Genomic DNA, 24,397 nt, shown 5'->3' on the forward strand with positions numbered 1-24,397 from the left:
AGGGTCAGGGGACTACTAGAAGATTGGGATTTAATAATACCATAGAATGATTCACCTCCTCCACACTTTACTCGTTTGCTAACAGAATTCCAGTGTCATAAGAAGATGATAACGGAAAGAAGACCAAGACACAAGCTCTTTCTAAGGAGAGTTGATTGGTAAAGACCAAAATTAAGGGAGGAAACAAAGAAACTACAGGGATTTGGGCCTCGGAAACTAGAGAGATACAACAAGTATTAAAAAAAAAAAAAAAGAAGAAGAAGAAGAAGCCCATTACTAGTTAGAATAAAATAAAACCTTACACTAAAAAGCTGCTTAAATTACATAACCATTACCTGATACAAGTCTATCTTTAGACAGTAACAACATTACAAGGCATACTGAAAAGCAAGAGGGGGAAAACCCAGTCTGAATAGATAAAGTAAACATAAATCCAAATGCAGAAATGACCCAGATGTTGAAGTTATCAGATAGGTAATTTTAAATGTTATGATTAATATATTAAGGGCCCTAATGTAAAAGTAGACAGCATGTAAGAACAGATGGTTAATGGAAGCCAGAGGATGAAAACTCTAAAAAATAATTGAAAGGAAATGCTAGATATCAAAGACACTGCAACAGAAAATGAAGAACTCCTTTAATCAGTTCATCAGTAGACTAGATAAGGCCAAAAAAAGAATAAGTGAGTTTGAAGATAGGTCAATAGAAGCTTTTCAAACTGAAACACAAAGAGAAAAAAGAATGAAAAACAAACAATATCCAAGACTCTTGAACAATTTCAAAATGTATAAGTTGGCTCAGTTGGTATACCAGGAGATGAAAAGAGAAGGACTGCAGCAGAAGAAATATATGACTCAGAATCTCAAAATTTAATAACACCCATTAAATCACATATTCAGGAACCTCAGAAAACATAAAGCTGGATATATGTAAAACAAAAACAAAAACAAAAAAAACAAAAAAACCCAAAACCAATAGCAATAAAACTACACCAAGGTATATCATAATCAAGTTTCAGAAGACCAAAAATAAAGGAAACAAAAATGGTGAAGCTGGAGAGGGGGAATAACTTATCAATTGAGGAACAAGGATAAGAATTACAGTGAAATTCTCAGCAAAAACTGTAAGAAAGAAGAGAATGGAGTGAAATATTTAGAGCTTGGGAAAAAATTACCAAACTATAATTATTATCCAGTGAACTGTCCTTCAGAAATAAAGGAGAGGGTTGCCTTGGTGGCTCAATTGGTTAAGTGACCGATTCTTGATTTTGTCTCAAGTCATGATCTCAGGGTCCTAAGATTGTGCCTCACATTTATCTGGCTCATGCTCAGCAGGGAGTTTGCTTGAGATTCTCTTTACCCCTCTCTCTCTGCCCCTCTTCCCACTCTCATTATCTCTTGGTCTCAAATAACTAAATAATTTTTAAAAAGAAGAAATCAGGGGCACCTGGGTGGCTTAGTCAGTTGAGTGTCTGCCTTTGGCTCAGGTTGTGATCCTGGGGTCCTGGGATAGAGCTCCGCATTGGGCTCCCTGCTTGGCAGGAAGCCTGCTTTTCCCCCTCCCTCTGCTTGTGTTCCCTCTCTCACTGTGTCTCTTTCTGTTAAATAAATAAAATCTTTAAAAAAATAAAATAAAAATAAATTAAAGGAAATCTTTTTAAGACAAATAAGAACTGAGGTAATTCATCAATAGCAGACGTGTCACAAAAGAAATGTTAAAAGAAGTTCTTCAGGGAGGAGGAAAATGCTATGTCATAAACTTGAATCTATGTAAAGAAAGGGATAATATCAGAAAAGGAATAATGAAGGTATTTTTTCCTATTTTTAGCTTAAAGATTACCCTGACCTTACAGTATTGTCAAAAAAAGAAATGATTATGTATAAATCAAAATATGTGCAAGATATATATATGTGGAAAACTATAAAACTTGTAGAAAAGAAACCAAGGTTCTAAATGAATGGAGATAGCCATGTTCATGGATTAGAAAATGCAGTATTGTTAAGATGTCAGTTTTTTTTTAACATGATCTATGGACTCAATGCAATCCCAAGCAAAATCCCAGAAAACTGTTTTGTGTACATTAAAAAACAAACAAACAAAAAATAACAAAAACTCATTCCAGAGTTTAATTGAAAGATAAAAGACCTTGAGTAGGCAACATAATGCTTAGAAGAATAAATTGAAAGACTTGCATTACCTGAGTTCAAGACTTACTGTAAAAAGTGTAATAATCAAAAGTGTAAACACATAGATCAATGGAATGTTATGTAAACCCCAGAAAGAGAGCCACAGAAACATAATCAATTGATTTTTGAGAAAGGAACAGAGGGAATTCAATGTTGAAATAGTATTTTTTAAATAACTGGTACTGTGACAACTGAATGTACATATGTAAAAGCATGAATTTAAACACAGGCATTACAGTTTTTGCAAAATCTAATTCAAAAGGATTCTAGACTTAAGTATAAAGAACATAACTGTAAAACTTCTAGAGGTAAACATAAGAAAATCTCAATGATCTTAGGTGTTCACATGAGTTTTTAGGTAAAACACCAAAAGCATCATACGTTAAAAAAAAATTTATACTTGATCAAAATTAGAGACTTTTGTCCTATGAAAATCACAGTCAAGAGAATGTAAAAAAGAAAGAAAAGAAAATGAGTCATCAATTGGAGGTTTACCATTTATAAAACTATCCAATAAAAGGATTTTTTAAAAATCTCCAACATTCAAAGAACTATTAAAATTCAACTAAAAGGAAATTAACTAAAGCTTAATGAAGCAAAAAGCAAAAGGCCTAAACGGATATATTTACCAAGAAGATGTAGAAATTGAAAATGCATATGAAGACATATGTAACATCATTTGACATTACAGAACTTCAAATTGAGATAAGAGTGAAATACCATTTCCCACATATTAGAATGGCTAAAAAGTAGGGGTGCCTGTGTGGCTCAGTCTGTTAAGCATGTGACTTTTAATTTCAGCTCAGGTTATGGTCTCAGGGTCCTGAGATCCAGCCCCGCTTTGGGCTCTGTGCTCTGCAGAGAGTCTGCTTGAGGTTCTTTCCCCTCTCTCTCTTCTCTTGCTTACCTGCATGCTTTCTCTCTCTCTCTCTCTCTCTCTCTCTTGCTCTCAAATAAATAAGTAAATCTTTAGAATGGCTTAAATGTAAATTGATAATAATAATGCAAAAAAATTAAAATCGTTTGGTGGTAAGGATGCAAGACAAGAGGAACTGCAGTCATTGCTGGAGGGAATGCCAACCTATATAGTCACTTTGGAGGATCGTTTAGTAGTTTCTTACAAAGCTCAAAACAGTGTTACCATTCAACCCAGTAGCTGTGTTCCTAGGTATTATATCCAACTTACTTTAAAACTATGTCTGCACAAAAATTATCATTTGATTGTTTATAGCAACTTTTTTCATGATTGCCAAAACTGAGAGCAACCAAAATGGCTTTTGGTAGTTGAATTGTTCAGCTGTGGTATATCCATATAATGGAATATTATTCAGCAATTAAAAAATGAGCTTTCAATCCATGAAAAGACACAGATGAAGCTCATAAGTTAATGTTAAATAAAATAAGTGAATTTGCAAAGGTTATATACTATATGATTCCAAATATATGACACTCTGAAAGAAGCAAAATTATAGAGATGATAAAAAGATCAAAGTTTGCCAGAGAAGAGAGAGGTGAAGAGGACTGAAAAGATGAAGCACAAGGAATATTTTTAGGGTGTTGCAACTACACTATATGAGATTGTAATGGTAAATACAAGACACTTTGCATTTGTCAAAAGCCATAGGACTTTATAACATAAAATTGATTTATATAACATATAACCTAAAAATATAACATAAAAGTTCATTTCCTTCCCAAGATTACAGTATGAAAGGATAAAAAAAAGTGCAAATTGACAGTGAAGAAACTTGATAAACTACTTCAGCCAGGTGTGAAGATTAACATCAGTCGTGTTAAGTCTTCTTGGTAGTACATCCCCTTGATATGATATGAAGAAAATGGCACTTTATCTCATTGGTCTTCCTCACAAAAGCACATAATCCCACTATAACCTTGAGAAAAATGTCAGACAAATCCCATTTGAGGTAAAATTTACAAAATGTCTGACCATTACTCCTCAAACCTGTCAAGGTCATCAGAAACAAGGAGTCTGTCAGCTAAGGGGAGCCTAAGGGTACAAGCCTACTAAATGTCATGTAATGATGTAATGTGGCAATCTGAATGAGATCTATGTTCTCTTGAATAATTCCTTTACCTCTCTAAGTTTCAATTTCCTCACCTACAAAATGGTTTAATTCGATGGTTATCTAATTAATAAAAATATCATTTAATCTGCACTTATTACTGCATTTAAGGCTAATTATCTTTTTGCTGATGGAAAATAAGCAGTATATATGAAATGAATAGGTGTGTTACAGACACAAACATACAAACAGTATAGGAATAAAGTCATTATTTTAATGCATGTATACATGCATAATTTAGAGTGATTGTAGTTAAAATTCAACATAAAATTTTTATACCATAACCAGCAGTTATAAATGTGTGTATATATTTGTATATATGTGTGTGTATGTATGCATACATACCCACAGTAAATATGTGTGTGTATATATGCACACAGGATGTTAATAAATTCATTATTTTATTATATTATTGGTCTGTGAGATAAAATTGGTATGGCAACATGGCTTACCAATTTAGGCAAAACATACCCTCAATCATTCTTTTGCATTGTGCAATTCTGAGTTAAGGAAGAGTTCATGTATTATCATTGGTTTGTATACTAGAACTACCTATTTCAAGTCAGTAGCATTCATAATGTGTCTGCTGCTTTATGTGCTGTCTTATTTTATCCTCTTAATAATTATTTGTGGAATTGTTAAATCATATTGTAGTTGAGGAAAATGGAACTTAGAGAGGTAATGGAATTGTTCAAGAAAACATAGATAGTAGAGATTGAAATCCAGGGTTTTCTTTTTTAAGATTTTATTTATTTAGTAGAGAAAGAGAGAAAACAAGTGGTGGGGAGGGGAAGACAGGGAAAGAGAAAGAGAGAAAGAGAGAGAAGCAGACACCACACGGAGTGGGAAGCCTGATGCTGGGCTTGATCCCAGGACCTGGAGATCATGACCTGAGGTGAAGACAGGTGCTTAACTGACTGAGCCACCCAGTTCCCTAGAAATCCATGGTTTTCTGATGGTGAAGCCCTTTTCAGAATATACTACAATGTTTTCTCAGTATTCTAAATGGTAAAATAGGTTGGCAGCTATCTTAACCAATATTTTTTAAGTGACCTCTATCCCCAGTGTGGAATTCAAATTCACAATCTAAGATCAAGAGTCACATATCCTACCAATTGACCCAGCCAGGTGTTCCTTGAGCAGTATTGATCTGGTTAGGCTTACCTCATTCTGCATGAACTATTGACTATCAACCTGTAGTTGCTCAGAAATGAATGATTTGTTTTTAACAAGTTCCAACCATCACCTACTTTCTCCTGCTTTGCATCTCATGTCTAGTTTCCTCTAAGAGGAATGTTTTTCATTTGTATTTTCTGCTTGGGGGAAAAATCGACAAATATTTTTATTTGGCTACTTAGCGTGACAATCAGAAACTTTTAAGGATTAGGGTATTCACATAGTGCAAATCCCAAAGGGAAATGAAATTATCAGTTATTCTCCTTTCAAATCTTGTTCAGTACAGTCCTTATAACTAGAAAAACTGTGAGAGACATTCATATTTTAAATATCACTGTTCCTGGAATTTTTTAAATCATAAGTGTCTCAGTCAACATCAGTTGATAGTCTCCAAGCATCATTTACTTCAGCCATCTTTTATACCTGCTTCATATGAATTCTTTACACTTATGTCAAGAAAATACTTTTTTAAATCTTGTAGCAAATTATACTTCATACACACACACACACACACACACACACACATACACACACAAAGTATATCTGTCCCTAGATAGAGAAAAAAGTGAGAGAGTGAAGAGGAAGGCCAGGGAAAGCTCTTACATTTACTGTATGTTGAATATTTTTATCTATATTTTCTAACAACTTGTTTATCATTTTTCATGAAGATATTAGGTTAAATTATTATTTTTCTATTTAAACCAAGTCTGTCTAGAGCAAGAAACATGCCAATTCCAATTTACATGTTTCTACATGAATGTGTTACCACATAAAGAGAAAGCTTAATGAGATATTTTTCAAGTGCTCATCCCCAATAATGCTCTCCACTCAGAAACAGTTTTCTGAATTTGGGTATTACATTAAAATTGTAGTTTTTGTAATAAGGTTACAAAATTAAGGAAAACAGAGGCAGTTATTTCCAACTTTCATTCTTCAGCTGTGAAGAACTTATCTAAAGAGGTTATATTTCAAACATTATATATCTTCTGGGTATCAAAATTGGAACTGTAACCATAGTCCTCCAGCTACAAAGTACATTTACCTACCACTATAAATATTTATTATAATCCTCTGTGCCTACTAAGGGCAAGCTTTCAGAGAGAATATGAGGGACAGCCTCAAGGTATGACTGATGAGTATCTGCACATTAACAGTGCAACCTGTGATCAAGACCTTGGCCCCCACTCCATTCTGCAAACTGAGAACCACTAATTATTCACATAGAGGCAACCCATCCCTGGAGAAACTCATAAACAATCTAACAAACTACAGTGTTTCTGTGTTAATTTACAATGGGAAATAAAATATGGTAGAATCACCAGCTTTATTCTTCTATTTATTTTACTGCATGCATTTTGATTATTTAGTGTTCCAAGTATAAATGTGGAAATTATGGGTAGCAAACTGGAATATCACTCAGTCAAGTCACAATATAGATTTTAGAGCTGCAGGGCAGAATGGGGGAAATAGCTCAAAAGGTAGATCAGTCAATGTTGGGGAGTCCTTGAATAGCAGAATGATAAATTATGACTTAATTTCTTAGGCAATTAGAAGATGTTGGAAGTTGTAGAGTAGGCAAATTATATGATTAGAGTTACATGTCAGGAAAATTGATTTTGCAAATATGTTATAGTTCCAAATATTGTTCTTTTCCTGCCTAAGATTGATTTTCCCATATTCTTGGGGAACTGCCCCATTTTTCTTTGGAAAGACACCCTATCCCTAGTGATAAAAATGCTTTCACTGGATTGTAGGGAAAATGAGGTAGTAGCTAGTATTGTTTTGATATTATTAATATTGTCAAGACAGAAAAGGGAATGAAATCCTCATCATAGAGACACTAATGATTTTGCTTCTGAGTAATTAATCAAGTAAAGAGCTGCAGAGAAAGAGGGAAATGGAGAATTTAAGGGTGTCTCATTTTGATCTAGGAGATGGGAAAATAGTGATGGTCTTGATATATTTAATGGTGTCCAATGGAAAAGTTCATTTAGAAAACCAGGAGAATAAGATCCTTGCTTCCCCAAGTAATTATATGACCTTAAGCCCTCTATCTTCTATATCTTTTTTTTTTTTTTTTAGATATTTCACTGCAAAATGATGGAGTTGAACAAAATCATCTTTAAATTTAATCCAGGTCTAATATCTATATTATAACAGAAATGGCTATTTTTATTTTATCATGGCAAATTCAATTTCCTGGATGATTACTCATTATTTGAGATCCTTACGTGAGCATAAAGTTCATTTCATACACTATTACAGAAACAGATTCTAATTAAACTTTAGAGCTCAGAAACATTGTATTAAGTTCAATTTATGATAGCAACAACTAGGAATGGGTATTTTGCAATAGTGTAACAAATGCACCACTGCATTCTCAAGTATCTCATGATCCTTTACCCTTGATTTTCTCCTCTCCTTCCTGCTGGGGTCTTAGAACCACTACTGAAGCTTCTCCTAGGACTATATAATAGGATGATGATATGAGGAACAGTATTTTAATTCTCTGAGAACTCACTATGAAGTAAACCATCTTGATAACCTCTCTTATTTGTAGAAGCTGGATATCTCCTTTATATTTAAGACCAAGTCTAGTGCTACAGGTATAGAAATAGGATTAGTCAAATCTGAATCTTTTGGATCAGCCATCATATGCAAAATAACAAGCACATGCCTAGGACAAGTTAGACAGTCACAATATCACTTATTAGATGAACTATCTTTGCATTGATTACCTGTCTGGGGGCTATACAATGTCTTAAATGTGCTTTGTTCTGATGGTGATGTCACTGTCCCAACATCCTCCATTGGATTGTCTAATCTGCAAATGTGAATGTTCTCAGCTCCTATAGCTATGAATATTAATAGCCATTTATCCTTCTTTTCTTGCTTTTCTCCTCAGCATATCCTGCCATAACCTATTTGTGTTGAGTAATGTTATTGTTGCTATTTTAATTGTATAGTTTTTTTGTTAAATTTCTTCATGGAAATCCTTCAAGGCAAAATTCAGATTAATTTGACTTACATACATCTGCCCTTTGCTTTGTCTTTGAGCTCTTTTTCTCCCCAATATGACAAGTCCAAGTCCAGAAAGTGGGATGTACATAAGTACCAGTTCTTATACGCTGAGACATTATCTGAGCATTTGCTTCTCACTCAGGTTGTGAATGAAAGCATTAAGACACTCAGAGTGTGGAGAAATGGAAAGAGTTAAGAGAAAGAGCTCATTGATTAGCTCTTGGCCACTTTTGGAAGTTTTATTTTCATTCTGGGTCTGAATTTCCCAATTTCTTTGTTTATTTTCCAATTGTAAAAATAAAAGACTTGCTTAGGTCTCTCCAGGTCTCTTTTCAGTATTTTTTTAAATTGATTATTTTTATTAACATATAATGTATTATTTGCCATAGGGGTACAGGTCTGTGAATCATCAGGCTTACACACTTCACAACACTCACCATTTTACATACCCTCCCCAATGACCATAACCCAACTACCCTCTCCATACCCCCGCCCCCTCCCGCAAGCAACCGTCAGTGTTTGTTTTGTGAGATTAAGAATCTCTTATGGTTTGTATCCCTCTCTATGAGATCTTGTTTCATTTTTCCCTTCCCTACCCTCCAAACCCCCCACTCTGCCTCTCAAATTCCTCATATCAGGGAGATCATATGATAACTATCTTTCTCTGATTGACTTATTTCACTCAGCATAATACCCTCTAGTTCCATCCATGTTGTTGCAAATGGCAAGATTTCATTTCTTCTGATGGCTGCATGGTATTCCATTGTGTGTATGTGTGTGTGTGTGTGTGTGTGTGTGTGTGTGTGTGTGTGTATACCACATCTTCTTTATCCATTCATCTGTTGGTGGGCATCTAGGTTCTTTCCATAGTTTGGCTATTGTGAACATTGCTGCTATAAACATTCGGTTGCATGTGCCACTTCAGATCACTACTTTGTATCATTAGGGTAAATACCCAGTAGGGCGATTGCTGGGTTGTAGGGTAGCTCTGTTTTCAACTTTTTGAGGAACCTCCATGCTGTTTTCCAGAGTGGTGCACCAGCTTGCATTCCCACACTGTAGGAGGGTTCCCCTTTCTCCACATCCTCTCCAACATCTGTCATTTCCTGACTTGTTAATTTTAGCTATTCTGACTTGTGTGAGGTGGTATCTCATTGTAGTTTTGATTTGTATTTACCTGATGCCGAGTGATATGGAGCACTTTTTCATTTGTCTTTTGGCCATCTAGATGTCTTCTTAGCAGAAATGTCTGTTCATGTCTTCTGCCCATTTCTTGATTGGATTATTTGTTCTTTGGGTGATGAGTTTGCTAAGTTCTTTATAGATTTTGGATACTAGCCCTTTTTCTGATATGTCATTTGCAAATATCTCCTCCCATTCTGTCAGTTGTCTTTTGGTTTTGTTGAGTGTTTCCTTTGCTGTGCAAAAGCTTTTGATCTTAATGAGGTTCCAATAGTTCATTTTTGCCCTCACTTCCCTTGCCTTTGGCAATGTTTCTAGGAAGAAGTTGCTATAGCTGAGGTCGACGAGGTTGCTGCCTGTGTTCTCCTCAAGGATTTGGATGGATTCCTGACTCACATTGAGGTCTTTCATCCATTTTGAGTCTACTTTTGTTTGCAGTGTAAGGAAATGGTCCAGATTAATTCTTCTGCATGTGGCTGTCCAATTTTCCCAACACCATTTGTTGAAGAGACTGTCTTTTTTCCATTGGACATTCTTTCCTGCTTTGTCGAAGATTAGTTGACCATAGAGTTGAGGGTCTATTTCTGGGCTCTCTATTCTGTTCCATTGATCTATGTGTCTGTTTTTGTGCCAGTACCATGCTGTCTTGATGATGACAGCTTTGTAGTAGAGCTTGAAGTCCGGAATTGTGATGCCACCAACTTTGGCTTTCTTATTCAATATTCCTTTGGCTATTCGAGGTCTTTTCTGGTTCCATATAAATTTTAGGATTATTTGTTCCATTTCTTTGAAAAAAATGGATGGTACTTTGATAGGAATTGCATTAAATGTGTAGATTGCTTTAGGTAGCATAGACATTTTCACAATATTTATTCTTCCAATCCAGGAGCATGGAACATTTTTCCATTTCTTTGTGTCTTTCTCAATTTCTTTCATGAGCACTTTATAGTTTTCTGACTACAGATTCTTAGCCTCTTTGGTTAGGTTTATTCCTAGGTATCTTATAGTTTTGGGTGCAATTGTAAATGGGATTGACTCCTTAATTTCTCTTTCTTCTGTCTTGTTGTTGGTGTATAGAAATGCAACTGATTTCTGTGCATTGATTTTATATCCTGACACTTTACTGAATTCCTGTACAAGTTCAAGCAGTTTTGGAGTGGAGTCTTTTGGGTTTTCCACATATAGTATCATATCATCTGTGAAGAGTGATAGTTTGACTTCTTCTTTGCCAATTCGGATACCTTTAATTTCTTTTTGTTCTCTGATTGCTGAGGCTAGGGCTTCTAGTACTATGTTGAATAGCAGTGGTGATAGTGGACTTCCCTGCTATGTTCCTCATCTTGGTCGAAAAGCTGTCAGTTTTTCCCCATTGAAAATGATATTCGCTGTGGGTTTTTCCTAGATGGCTTTGATGATATTTAGGTATGTGCCCTCTATCCCTACACTTTGAAGAGTTTTGATCAGGAAGGGATGCTGTACTTTGTCAAATGCTTTTTCAGCATCTATTGAGAGTATCATATGGTTCATGTTCTTTCTCTTATTAATGATTGTATCACACTGATTGGTTTGCAGATGTTAAAGCAACCTTGCAGCCCTGGAATAAATCCCACTTGGTTGTGGTGAATAATCCTTTTAATGTGCTTTTGGATCCTATTGCCTAGTATTTGGTGAGAATTTTTGCGTCTGTGTTCATCAAAGATATTGGTCTGTAATTCTCCTTTTTAGTGGGGTCTTGGTCTCGTTTTTGGATCAAAGTAATGCTGATCTCATAAAATGACTTTGGAAGTTTTCTTTCCATTTCTATTGTTTGAAACAGTTTCAGGAAAATAGGTATTAATTCTTCTTTAAATGTTTGGTTTGGCTCCCGGGAAGCCGTCTGGCCCTGGGCTCTTGTGTTTTGGGAGATTTCTGATTGTTTCAATCTCCTTGCTGGTTATGGGTCTGTCAGGCTTTCTATTTCTTCCTGGTTCAGTTTTGGTAGTTTATAAATCTCTAGGAATGCATCCATTTCTTCCAGATTGCTGGAAATTTGCTGGTGTATATAGTTGCTCATAACATGTTCTAGGTGTTTGTATTTCTTTGGTGTTGGTTGTGATTTCTCCTCTTTCATTCATGGTTTTATTTATTTGGGTCCTTTCTCTTTTCTTTTTGATAAGTCTAGCCAGGGGTTTATCAACCTTATTAATTCTTTCAAAGAACCAGCTCCTAGTTTTGTTGATTTGTTCTATTGTTTTTTTGGTTTCTATTTCATTGATTTCTGCTCTGATTTTTATGATTTCTCTTCTCCTGCTGGGTTTAGGCTTTCTTTGCTGTTCTTTCTCCATCTCCTTTAGGTGCAGGGTTAGGTTGTGTACTTGAGACCTTTCTTGTTTCTTGAGAAAGGCTTGTATGGTTATATACTTTCCTCTCAGGATAGCCTTTGCTGTGTCCCACAGATTTTGAATAGTTGTCTCCATTCTCATTTGTTTCCATGAATTTTTTCAATCCTTCTTTAATTTCCTGGTTGACCCATTCATTCTTTAGTAGGATGCTCTTTAGCCTCCATGTATTTTGAGTTCTTTCCAACTTTCCTCTTGTGATTGAGTTCTAGCTTCAGTGCTTTGTGGTCTGAAAATATGCAGGGAATGATCACAATCTTTTGGTATTGGTTGAGACCTGATCTGTGACCCAGGATGTGATCTATTCTGGAGAATGTTCCATGTGCACTAGAGAAGAATGTGTATTCTGTTGCTTTGGGAAGGAATGTTCTGAATATATCTGTAATGTCCATCTGGTCCACTGTGTCATTTAAGGACTTTATTTCCTTGTTGATCTTTGGCTTGGATGATCTATTCATTTCAGTGAGGGGGTGTTAAAGTCCCCTACTATTATTGTATTATTGTCGATGTGTTTCTTTGATTTTGTTATTAATTGGCTTATATAGTTGGCTGCTCCCATGTTAGGGGCATAGATATTTAAAATTGTTAGATCTTGCTGGACCCTTTAAATATTATATGGTGTCCTTCCTCATCTCTTATTATAGTCTTTGGCTTAAAATCTAATTTACCTCATATAAAGATTGCCACCCCAGCTTTCTTTTGATGTCCATTAGCATGTTAAATTGTTTTTCATCCCCCTCGCTTTAAATCTGGACATGTCTTTGGGTCTAAAATGAGTTTCTTGTAGACAGCATATTGATGGGTTTTGTTTTTTTTCCATTCTGATACCCTGTGTCTTTTGATTGGGGCATTTAGCTCATTTACATTCAGGGTAACTATTGAAAGATATGAATTTAGTGCCATTGTATTGCCTGTAAGTTTACTGTTACTGTTTATTGTCTCTGTTCCCTTTCTGGTCTACTATTTTTAGACTCTCTCATTGCTTAGAGAACTCTGCTTTCAATATTTTCTGTAGGGCTGGTTTATAAATTCTTTTAATTTTTGTTTGTCCTGGAAGCTTTTTTTCTCTCCTTCTATTTTCAATGATAGCCCAGTTGGATATAGTATTCTTGGCTGTATATTTTTTTCATTTAGTTCTCTGAATATATCATGCCAGTTCTTTGTGGCCTGCCAGGTCTCTGTGGATAAGTCTGCTGCCATTCTAATATTTCTACCATTGTATGTTTCAGACTTTTTGTCCCGAGCTGCTTTCATGATTTTCTCTTTGTCACTCAGAGTAATAAGCTTTACTATTAGATGATGGGGTGTGGACCTATTTGTATTGATTTTGAGGAGGGGTTCTCTATGCCTTCTGGATTTTGATGCTTGCTCCCTCTGCCATTTTAGGGAAATTTTCTAGTATAATTTGCTCCAATATACCTTCTACCCCCCTCTCTTTTTCCTTCTTCTGGAATCCCAATTATTCTAATATTGTTTCATCTTATGGTATTACTTATCTCTCATATTCTCCCTTCATGGTCCAGTAGTTGTTTATCTCTCTTTTGCTCAGCTTCCTTATTCTCTGTCATTTGGTCTTCTATGTCACTAATTCTCTCTTCTGCCACATTTATCCTAGCAGTAAGAGCCTCCATTCTTGATTGCACCTCATTGATTCCTTTTTTGATTTCAGCTTGGTTAGATTTTAGTTCTTTTATTTCTCCAGAAAGGGATTTTATTTCTCCAGACAGGGTTTCTCTAATATCTTCCATGCCTTTTTGAGCCCAGCTAGCACCTTGAAAATTGTCATTCTGAACTCTAAATCTTGCATAATACCAATGTCTGTATTGATTAGATCCCTAACTGTCAGTACTGCCTCTTGTTCTTTTTTTTTTTTTTTTTTTTTTTTTTTGGTGAGTTTTTCCACCTTGTCATTTTATCGAGATAAGAATATATGAATGAGAGAATAAAATACTAAAAGCGTGGCAGAGACCCAGAAACATGTACACTAACCAAATCAGAGGATATACCCCAAACCAGGGGGAGAAGAAAGGGGGTAAAAAGAAATTAAAATTAAAGAAATTAAAAAGAAATTAAAATACATACATACTCCAGAGGCTAAGCAGGGGTGGAGCCCTCGCAGGACAGTGTGAGCTCAGGATATACGGGGTCACTGAAAGATCGCAGGGTGTCTAAGTGTGGCAGAGCTCCCAGGTATTGGCGTGGGGAAGCTGACTACAGAGACAGAGCTGAGGAGTAACCTCTCAGCTTGGGGTTACCTTAAACTGTGATCCACAACACAGTCGGGTCACTGCTCTTTGAGCAGGGACCTCACAAGTGGCAGATCCAGGGAGACTCACCTTCCTTCTCTGGAGTCAGGAATCTGCTGGTTTAGGAGACTCTAAATGGGGCTGTGCGCCTGAGACAGAAATGCTCAATCACAGGCCGGGTGAGCCCAGGGCATGGCCAGAGACCAGGGAGATAGGAGGGACTGACCCCTTTTCTCTGAGGGAGAACTGAGGAGTGGGGCCCTGAGCTCTCAGCTCCTCTAGGCTGGAGATTGGAAGGCCACCATTTTCATTCCCATCCTCCAGAGCTCTATGGAAAGTGTTCAGGGAACAAAAACTCCTGAGAGCAAACACCAGCAGATTTCTTAGCCTGGCCCCTGGCAAGTGCGGTGCAATCCCGCCTGAGGCAAACACATTTGAGAATCACTGCAATAGGCCACTCCCCAAGAAGATCATTCCATGCATGGAATTCATGGCTTTCTCCCCATGATCCTTTAGTCTTGCAAAGCTAAACTTGAATTTTTTTAATTTTATTTTTTTCTTATTCTAATTTTTTCTAACTTTCCCACTTTCCTCTTTTAATGTTTTTCAACTAGTTTACCCTAACAATACCTTTCTTAAAAAAAAAAAAAAAATCTTTTTAAGCCTCCATTATTGTAGTCACATTTTATCTTTCATTTTATTTACCTTATTTTTAGTATACATATAGGGATTTTTTTTTTCTAAAAAAACCTGAGATACAATTTCTTCTTATAGATCAAAATACACCCTAAATCTAGCACAGAGTTTTGTTCTAGTCTCCAGTCTGAGCGCATTCTCCCTCTGCCTTTTTTCTTCTTTCTTTTTTCCAACCAACTTATCAATTCCTTTTTTAGAATTTTTTTTTTAAATTTTCAACTTTACAGCCATATTCCATCCCTTCATCATGTTTACCCTTAATTTTGTATATATATAAGTTTTTCTTTCTTTAAAATTTTGGGAGGTAGTTTCTTCTGAGAGACCAAAATACACCCAAAATCAAGTAGGTGGCTCTGTTCTATTCACACACACACACACACACACACACACACACACACTCTTCTATGACTAAAGGGATACATCATTTTTCCTTTAAATTTGATTTCCAGTGGCAAGCTTCAAAAAATTCCATAGTCCTGCACTTTAAAGTATGGATAAAATAGGATAAATCATCTGTCTCAGGATGGAAATATGTAGCATACCTCTCTCTTGGCAGACTTATTAATAACAGTAATTTTTTCTATAGAGACTCCATATGGACTTTAGTATTTTCAACAGAATGTTCTAGAAGGCCATTATCAATACATGAGAGGGGTTGAACCCTCTTTCACAATCTAGCTCTGATTATCTCATCATAGTCACATTGAAAGTGAGACACAAGGAATTTACCTGTGAAAATTAAGATTTCTGGTTTCCCACATTTATATTATAAAACTTTGAAACTGTGGAGGGCAAGATATTGAAGGAAAGAGAAATGGCATTTATTGGCTACTTATGTTTTATCAAGTCATGGCATATATAATGTGAATTCTTCATATCATATCACACTAATTACAGAAGTTATTTATAGAAGAGGATACATGTAGGAAGCAGTAGCACTGAGATATGAGTCTCAAATCTTTAAAATTATTTTTCCTTTATAATTTTCTTCCCTTGATTGACCATGCAGTTAACCACCCCCCTTATACCCCATCTAAAAGACAAATGTCTAATCTCCAGTATCCTGAGGTTAAGTGGTTTGTTCGAGGTTATATAACAAGTTAGTGACAGAGTTGGGTGCCTTTCTGAATAGATGGTATTCATTTGCCAACTGAGACTGAAATCTTCACTCTGATGTTTTCTTTCATAAAAAGGGAACATATACTTGTCCTCTACTGAAAATATTTACTTAAAATTAGAAATGGGTTAAAACAGGATCTTGATATATTATCAGAAGAGTTTAGGTTTAAGATTCTTTTAGAGTGTGTTAACAGAGAACACTTCCAGTCACTTACTTAATGTCTTTGGTGCTGCTTTGATGCCTCTGGAAATATGCTGCATGAACTGTGACAGTTCATTCATTTTTTTCATGTTTTTGATTCAATTCATCTAAGCAGAATCTTTATTATAGTATATCTTAAAGAGGACAAGTCTTAGGAGGTGGATTCCCTTATTAGGTAAACAGCCCTTTCCCAAAACACACACGCACACACACATGGAAATAGGACTGTGTTTCCCTTTGAAAAATGTTGTTTCAGGCAATTTTTATACTTTAAGCACAGCTTCCCATATATAATTCATCTACCACCAAAGGGACACACTTTAAGGATAATGAACATCAATAGAGGTCTCTTCTGCAAAATATTTAGCCTAGTGAATGGTAATCACTTTGAGCTCTAGGGATTCCTCTAGTACACTTCCTATAGAAAGCCCAGAATAATTGAGGGCAGACAGGGACTACAATAGAACAGTTAATGTGTGTTTCTCTGTCATTGTTGCCAGGATATTAAGCACTAAATGATGTAAGCCATGTCTAGTAAACCTTTTTGAAGGTTTTACCCCTGTTGTTTGATACTTTGGTGGATGATCTCTAGCCAGTCCAGAGACAATGGTACCAGGAGGCAGTTGTATCTGGTGGCAAATAACAGAAATTCTAGGATCTGTCTACTAACACTGAAGTCTACTCCTTTTACTTCTTAGTTTTCTATATAAGACAAATAAGTTACCTACTTAACCTTCATATCTTCATTCCTAAAGTTGCAATAATAACAATGCTTAGAAAAGGTTGTGTTTTAGAAATGAAATAAGAATCTTTAAAAAGTACTTGGCATAATGCAACAATAAATGTTCAATAAATTATTCTTACTTGCGCCACAGAGCACTATCTTTAATGCTTAAAAAACCCTATGAAAGAAAAACCATTGTCCCCATTTTATTGATCTAAAAAACTGAACCTTAAGGTGGTGCTATAATTGACAAACTGTTAAGTGTTCAAATCAATTCAAGCCCTAGTCTGTTAAGTTCTAAAGCTTATGTGTTTTCTGCCCCATAAAGCATGGCATTACTGTAACACTCAAGAAGTGGTCATAGGAGGTAAATGAACCTGTTAGCAAGGCACCATTAGAAAGAACAGCTCAATTTCAACACTGCCAAAACTCTGACCATTGTGTTTGGCAAACACGCTTCAGCTTCCAGATGGATAATGTTGAGCCAAGCCACTAATCAGTTCAGTAGGTCAACCCAGAGGAAGTGTTTTGCAGCTAATGTATCCTGGCAGATCTATCAAAATGTGTTCATGCTCAAAATCTGGTACTCTACAGGGCATATTAAGGGCCTTTCAGTGCAGAGGCAAATGATGGGAAATGCATATCTTCAAAATTCCCCATGCTAAGGTCACTTTGCTCATGCTTTATGGAACAAAACTTCAGATGTCAGTCATATATTTGCACAACATTAAAGAGATGAAGCCATGGCCCCCGTGGGACATTTTGGAGGACTAGATGTTCTTTCTAACATTTGGACAAAGTATGCATCAGGATTTCACTCTCTAGAATAATGTAGAGAATGTCTGTTACAGGGACATGATATAGTGAAAGGAAATACCATGCACTTAAGATATGGGCCAATGTGGTGCTATTTCTGGCTCTTATCACTTGTTATCTTGGGCAAGTTGCTTATTTCTCCTGACTCTTGCCTGTATCATATATAAGTTTTGTGTGACATTGATACAACATAGAGTTGCTATGAGTAATAAGAGAGGAAAAACGTTTAAAGCAATTGACAGCTATTGGTATAGAGCACAACTTCAGTTCATCATTGTTCTCATCACCATCTTGGAATTAAATCCCTGAAGTTGAAAATCTCCATAGGGTCAAACATTCTATGTAATGTTTTAAATCTGGAAAGAATTTTAAATCTGATTTACTAAGACTGTATCTGTAGATGTCAAAAACCCAGCAATGAATTGATTTAACTGTAAATTAATTGTTACCAAACCAAAGTGGCCATCAACAATCTAACAGTCTTGCTTTGTCTTCCTCTCTCATTGCTTTCTCATACGTCATGACTGTTCAAACTTTTCCACTCTCTCAAAGGTCTGTTGCCTCCTTCTCTACCTCATTCTCTCCTTGCCATAAAACGCATGTTACAAAAGGTTCCCTGAAAAATGTTTCATAGAATGTGAATTTTTTTTTCTTCACATATACTCACCGTTCCTTGCTGAACATAGTTTTTGTTGTTGTTGTTGTTAAATTACAAGTGCCTACTGTAGCTTCTAAAATGGAGTAGGTATTCAATACATACGTGGTAAATAAATGGGCAGTACATTTCGAGACATAATGAGCTGGGTGGTTGAAACAATAGTACTTTTAAATTTGGATTAAGAATAACACCTCCTCATGATTTTACTGTTATTTATAAAAGATGTCTTTTTTTTTTTTTCTGTGATAATTCCCAACTATTCTGTGATTTAGTCAGGTCAGACATAATCACAGGTAAATGTCAGTTCAGAGGTCATAGATAGCTTTCTGGAAAGAATTAATCAGCTGGGGTTAAAACATAGATTTTCCTTTCCATGTTCATTTTTTTCTCCTACATAGTACATGGTATTATACATTTTTATTATGAAGAACAGTGCCTAAGTGAACAAACCTGTCTAAACCTGAAGTGAAAAGTTATCTTAGTGTTTATAGACAGCAAAAGTCTATTCAATGTGCATCATATCCTGGATTTGTTCCATTTAACAAATATGCCAGCAATGCTCAACTTTAATTGTTCGAGGCTCAATGACTTGAAAATGACTTTTCTTAAGACATATATCATTGCATTATCTAGATACTTTATCATATTTGGTACACTGCTTTGAGTTCCTAACTAGTAGACTAAAAAAGTATACAAATAGACCTTGGATAATATTTCCTAGGTAGTAACTGTTATCATATTTCCTTTTCTGTGGTACTCTCCTTGTTAGTATGCATGGGCTTTACAAAATAGGAGAAATATTCCCTGAAAAGAGTGCTTACTTGTTTTTAAGCAACTTTAATGTCAACTGTATCCCTCTCCAGTTCTTTTTCATAATGTCAAGGACATTAAAGTGTGATCTTTTTCTAATATATATATTTGAATTTGCCAGCAGCAATATTATAGGGATATGTGAGATTTAGGGAGTCTGCTACTTACTTGATCTATCACCATAGGTGAGTCGCATTTCTCCATCTGTAAAATGGGCTAGTAATGATCTGTGTCAACTGATTATTGTGCATGTGTAAAGACAATGTACTATAAATGAAAGTGATGAAGATATTATGCTCATTGCTGAATTAAATTTACTATTTCCCAATGAGTATATTTGTTTATTCTTCTGCCCACAAACCAGTGTTTTATTCCTAAGAATCAAAAGATCTAAAAATTATTTAAAAGTCTAGGAATGGAGGAAAAAATTCGAGAAATTGAGACTTTTTAGTCAGCACCTTCAACTTTTACAACATACACCCACACACAATTGCAATTTTGTCACACTTTTCTTTCACTTGGTTTGTATTCCTAAGTATGTAATGTGAAATCTGCAGAAAGCTTGATCAAGCTAAATTTAGATTTGTACAAGCCTGATGCCATTCAGATGAGAGAAGAGGACAAAGAAGAGAAACATTATTTATATCTGTTTTGTGTCATTTAATAATCCAAAAAAAATAAGCAAACCAAACACAAACAAAAACAAATTTTTATCATAGGCATTTACCCCTTACTTTGTAAGTGAGAATATGGACATTATCAAACTTACGTGATTAGGTAAAGCTTACAGAACCATTAAATAGTGGTTTCAGCAATCAAGTTAACTCCCATCAGACTGAATTCCAGCCTTCTTCCTTATACACTGGACAGTGAGACCTTCAAGTCTCTTTTAACATATTGGGCTCTGAGTTACACACACACAGGCATCACCAAGTGTTAAGTACCAAATATGCACAATTACCATTCTCCATCTATTCTCCTTTCTTTCTTGTCCTCCAACCGGTTTCTAATTTCTTGCCTTTCTTACTCTGAAATCCCATTTTACCTTGACTCTCTTGATTAAAAACCATTAACTTCTCTCTGGGTGATAATCTGAGTTGCAATTTAGTGGCGCTTTAACACCTCCTTGTGACCCAGAGGCTCTTTACATCTTTACTGGCCATTCTGACCATACTGGGTCTCTATAAAGAAAAGAAGCCTAGTTTCACCATATAGCCATCTTTTGATTGCAGAAATCAGTGAACATATCAGATTTCTGTCCAGGACAAAGACTTGTTAATGCACCTGAATTTATTATGCTAAATTGTATATGATACTACCTTGAGGTTTATTATCCTTGTCTAGGACACTGGTTATCTGTACAGCTACTTTATAATTTTAAATTTCCATTTTTGTGTCAGAAGAACTGAATATTCATTATGAATTCTTATTATTTGCAAACCAGAGAGTCCTTGTAGGGTGTAGCCCAGTATTTCCTAGCCCACTTCAGCCTATGGAAGGCTCAAATTTGACACATCCTTACTGCAGGTGGAATGAATAATGGCAAAAATAAAAAGAAAGGAAAGTAAAATAATTTGCTTAGCAGTGTGTCTTTGCAGAGGGGTCTAAAGGAAGAACTAGTTATGGATATATATTTTCATGAGTGGCCCGAATTTAGGCAATAATGAATCATAATCCTACCTCTCACTGGACAAATAAATTTATAGAAATTAAAATGCCTTAACAAGTCATATAACATTTATCAGAAGGAGAAGTTTTAGAATCTAGAAGTTCTGTTTTAAAGATAAGTGATCTTACCCCCTAGCCACACAGTCTCATGTGGGCCTTAATTAAAGACCCCTACTGCAAGTTTTCTAATAATTAGATATGCACACTGCTGTAAATGAGGAATGCTCCATATTTTTCTGGACCTCTTAAGAGTATTTTGAGACCAAGTTAGGGACTCTAAATTAGTACTAAGAGGCTTAGCTAGTAGAACATATTGTATAACATATATATGAACTAACAGACTAAGCATAACAAATATTTTAAAAGTAACACTACATATACACCAGACACCTTCCTTAGTATACTGTCTGCTTTAATCCTCACAAAATTAGATGTGATAGTACTGTTACAACTGTTACCAAGAGCCAGACTCCATATGAAACTTATGACGGCCTTTGTTCTAAGTACAAACACACACACGTAACTGCATGAACTCATTTAATCTTTATAGGACTCTGCGAGGGAGGCATTATTATTTTTATCTCCATTATACAGATGAGGAAATAAAGGCCCAGAAGCACTAAATAATGGTTATTCATTAGGTTTCAATTGAATGTCTCCTTTTACTGGACAGTACATATGCACAGGGGATATAAAGTGCATATGGAATGTGAGGTCCTAGAGACTTCAGTCCAGAACAGAAGGCAGAGTGAAACTAATAGCACCCAGAGTTATTACTCATTAGCATGAAACTGCTATAATGAAGGAATACAACATGGAATATATAATATAGAGGTAAAAGCTGATTTCTGGAAGAGGTAGGTTTTTCTTTAAGCCACTGTAATAGATGAGATCCCAGACAAAGGTGGAGGGAAGGGATGGAAGGTTGTATTTGAACTGAACACATGTCTAGTGCAGGACATGAAAAGCGGATAGTGTAAATTCTGGTATGGTATAAGTGGAGTACATAATAATACTTCCAAATTTTATTATAAAAAATAAAAAGAATATAAAATATCTCACTAATACCTCTATTTTTATATAGATTATATGTCAAAAGTCTCTTGTTTTGGATATATTGGTTTAAATAAAACATTAAAATCAATTACATCTATTTAATTTACTTTTTTAGTGTGGTTACGAGAAAATGTATAATTACACATGAGACCTTTCTTTTGTGGCTCATACTATAAAACTACTGGGCAGGCTGACAAAGGGTTTCAGACCAAAACAAATGTCAGGAGCTGGAGGAGGAGAAGCACACCTATGAGGCTGCAGGGGGTTAACTCCTGGCACATGGCAAGGGGTGAGGATGAACATAGAGGCAGGGTGAGGTCAGACACCTAGGACTTGGTGTCAGACATTAGGGTATTTTTGCTTCTTTACTCAACCAGTCACAGCAGTCCTATCTCTCCAAGAGCTCTAATATATCCAGATCCATGTTCCTTGAGTTTACTTGAGTTCCTTGAGTTTACAATGAGCCTCTCCCAAAGAGTGTACCAAAAACTGAAGCACAAGGAGAATAATTGATATCTCTCAGTTCCCTGAAAGAGCAAGTTTTGTTTTGTTTTGTTTTGTTTGTTTTTGTTTTTGTTGTTTTGCCAGAGATGGGCACTGGAAAAGAGAATAATTTGTTTTCTTACTGTTTACCCTATCCTCTCTCCTCATTTTCCACCCTTTTTCCGTGGTTTTCCATCTTTTCTTTTTTTCTATTTGCTTTTACCTAGTGGCAATCTTCAGACAAACTCCATGAGAAGATCCCTGGGGTCCACACTCACATTTCTTGTACTACACCCCACCACTTTCACAAGGAGCCAATTGTATCTCAATGCAATGAATTTGTTGTCCTAGAGCTTATTATATCCTTCTTAGAGTTTTAATTATATCATTATGTGTTTTCCTGGGATAAACCAAGGAAATACATTGAAGCAGACGTGATACTAAATGAATGTTACAGTTATTACCTTAACTAAATAAATAAAAAGAGAGAGAAAAGGAAATACCTAGGAAATATAAAAAATGCAATCAAAATTTGTTATAATACATAGAATAATGATCATCTTATGTTCATAAGTAGCAAAATATATTTTTAAAAGAATGTGTGTTAGAGAGACACAGAGAGACCATCAGACAGAATAGAGGTGAGGAGTCAGTGTCGACAGCTGTGCTTTTCTCTCTCATTAAAAATAACTGTGTTGGCTGGATTTAAAAGAAAATTTCTATTGGAATTTCCTTCTCTGAGTCCATAGGGGCTAAAGTGACCTATGTTATTTTTACTGATTTACCACTTTATTAAAGCCTAGTTAGAAATTAACTTCCTTCACAAAACTTACCTAGGTTATCTTTATAATAATAAAATTTATTTGCTTTGAATTCTCATGTGATTTATTCTGGGGCTTCCTATTTCTCTCCTGCAAGGGGTATTCAGAATACTTTGTAATACTTTTAGTTCTTTGTATTGCATTTTTTTTATTCATCTATCTATCAATATCCATTTGTTTTGGTTCTTTTGTTCACCTACCTTCTCTCTCCTATTCCCAGCTTTTTATATATTAAACAAAATGTAATGTCTATTATTCTGTCACATAACCTGAACATAGCCTTGAGGCTGTCAAATTCAATCTACTCAGAAAGAAAGTATGTAAACATAAGAGCTGCCATAGCTACATTGTGGAAGCAAGGATATGATTCAGGGGAAATGAAAAAGAGCAGAATTCATGAAAGAAGTACTGTTTCAAATGATTCCTGATAAATAGGTAAATGCTTGTCTTTAAAATGGTGAGAAACAAAATCCCAGATAAGAACAGCAAAGTTTAGTATAATAAAAAAAATTATATTCTGAAAAATACACATAGTTCAGTGTAGCAGAACCTAAGGGTATTAGCATTTTGGAGATGAAGTTGGAGAAATGTCCAGGGTTTCAGTTAATACCATGTTAAATAATTTAGGCTTTATCCTATAGACATAGAGATGTATAGAGAGACAGTAGAGACATTTATACAAAGTGTTACATAATTAGCATTGTTCTTGAGAAAGAGCATCCTTGCAGTAGTGTAGAGATAGCTTCCTGTATGCGCTTCCTTATTATTTATTTCATAAAAATTTTGAAAGAATGAGACCTCCTGTTTTCAATTGCTTTCTTCCCAAGGGACCTAGCATAAGTCTCATCACAAATGGGAATTTATTCATCTCTATCCAAAATAAATGAATATTATGGAAGCATGATTCTTTCATAAGTAGAACATGTACTTTGGCACAACCCAAACCTAAGTTATAATGTGGTCTCACTTCTTAATAGTTGTACATCATTATTGAGCCTCAGTTTCTTTGTCTGTCAACATGGAAATGAAATATCCAGTTCAAATATGGTTGTGAGAGATGTCCCTGGTGCA

The sequence above is a fragment of the Lontra canadensis genome, unplaced genomic scaffold, assembly GCF_010015895.1.
Source record: "Lontra canadensis isolate GAN:19392208 unplaced genomic scaffold, GSC_riverotter_1.0 scaffold8, whole genome shotgun sequence".
Taxonomy (NCBI): domain Eukaryota; kingdom Metazoa; phylum Chordata; class Mammalia; order Carnivora; family Mustelidae; genus Lontra; species Lontra canadensis.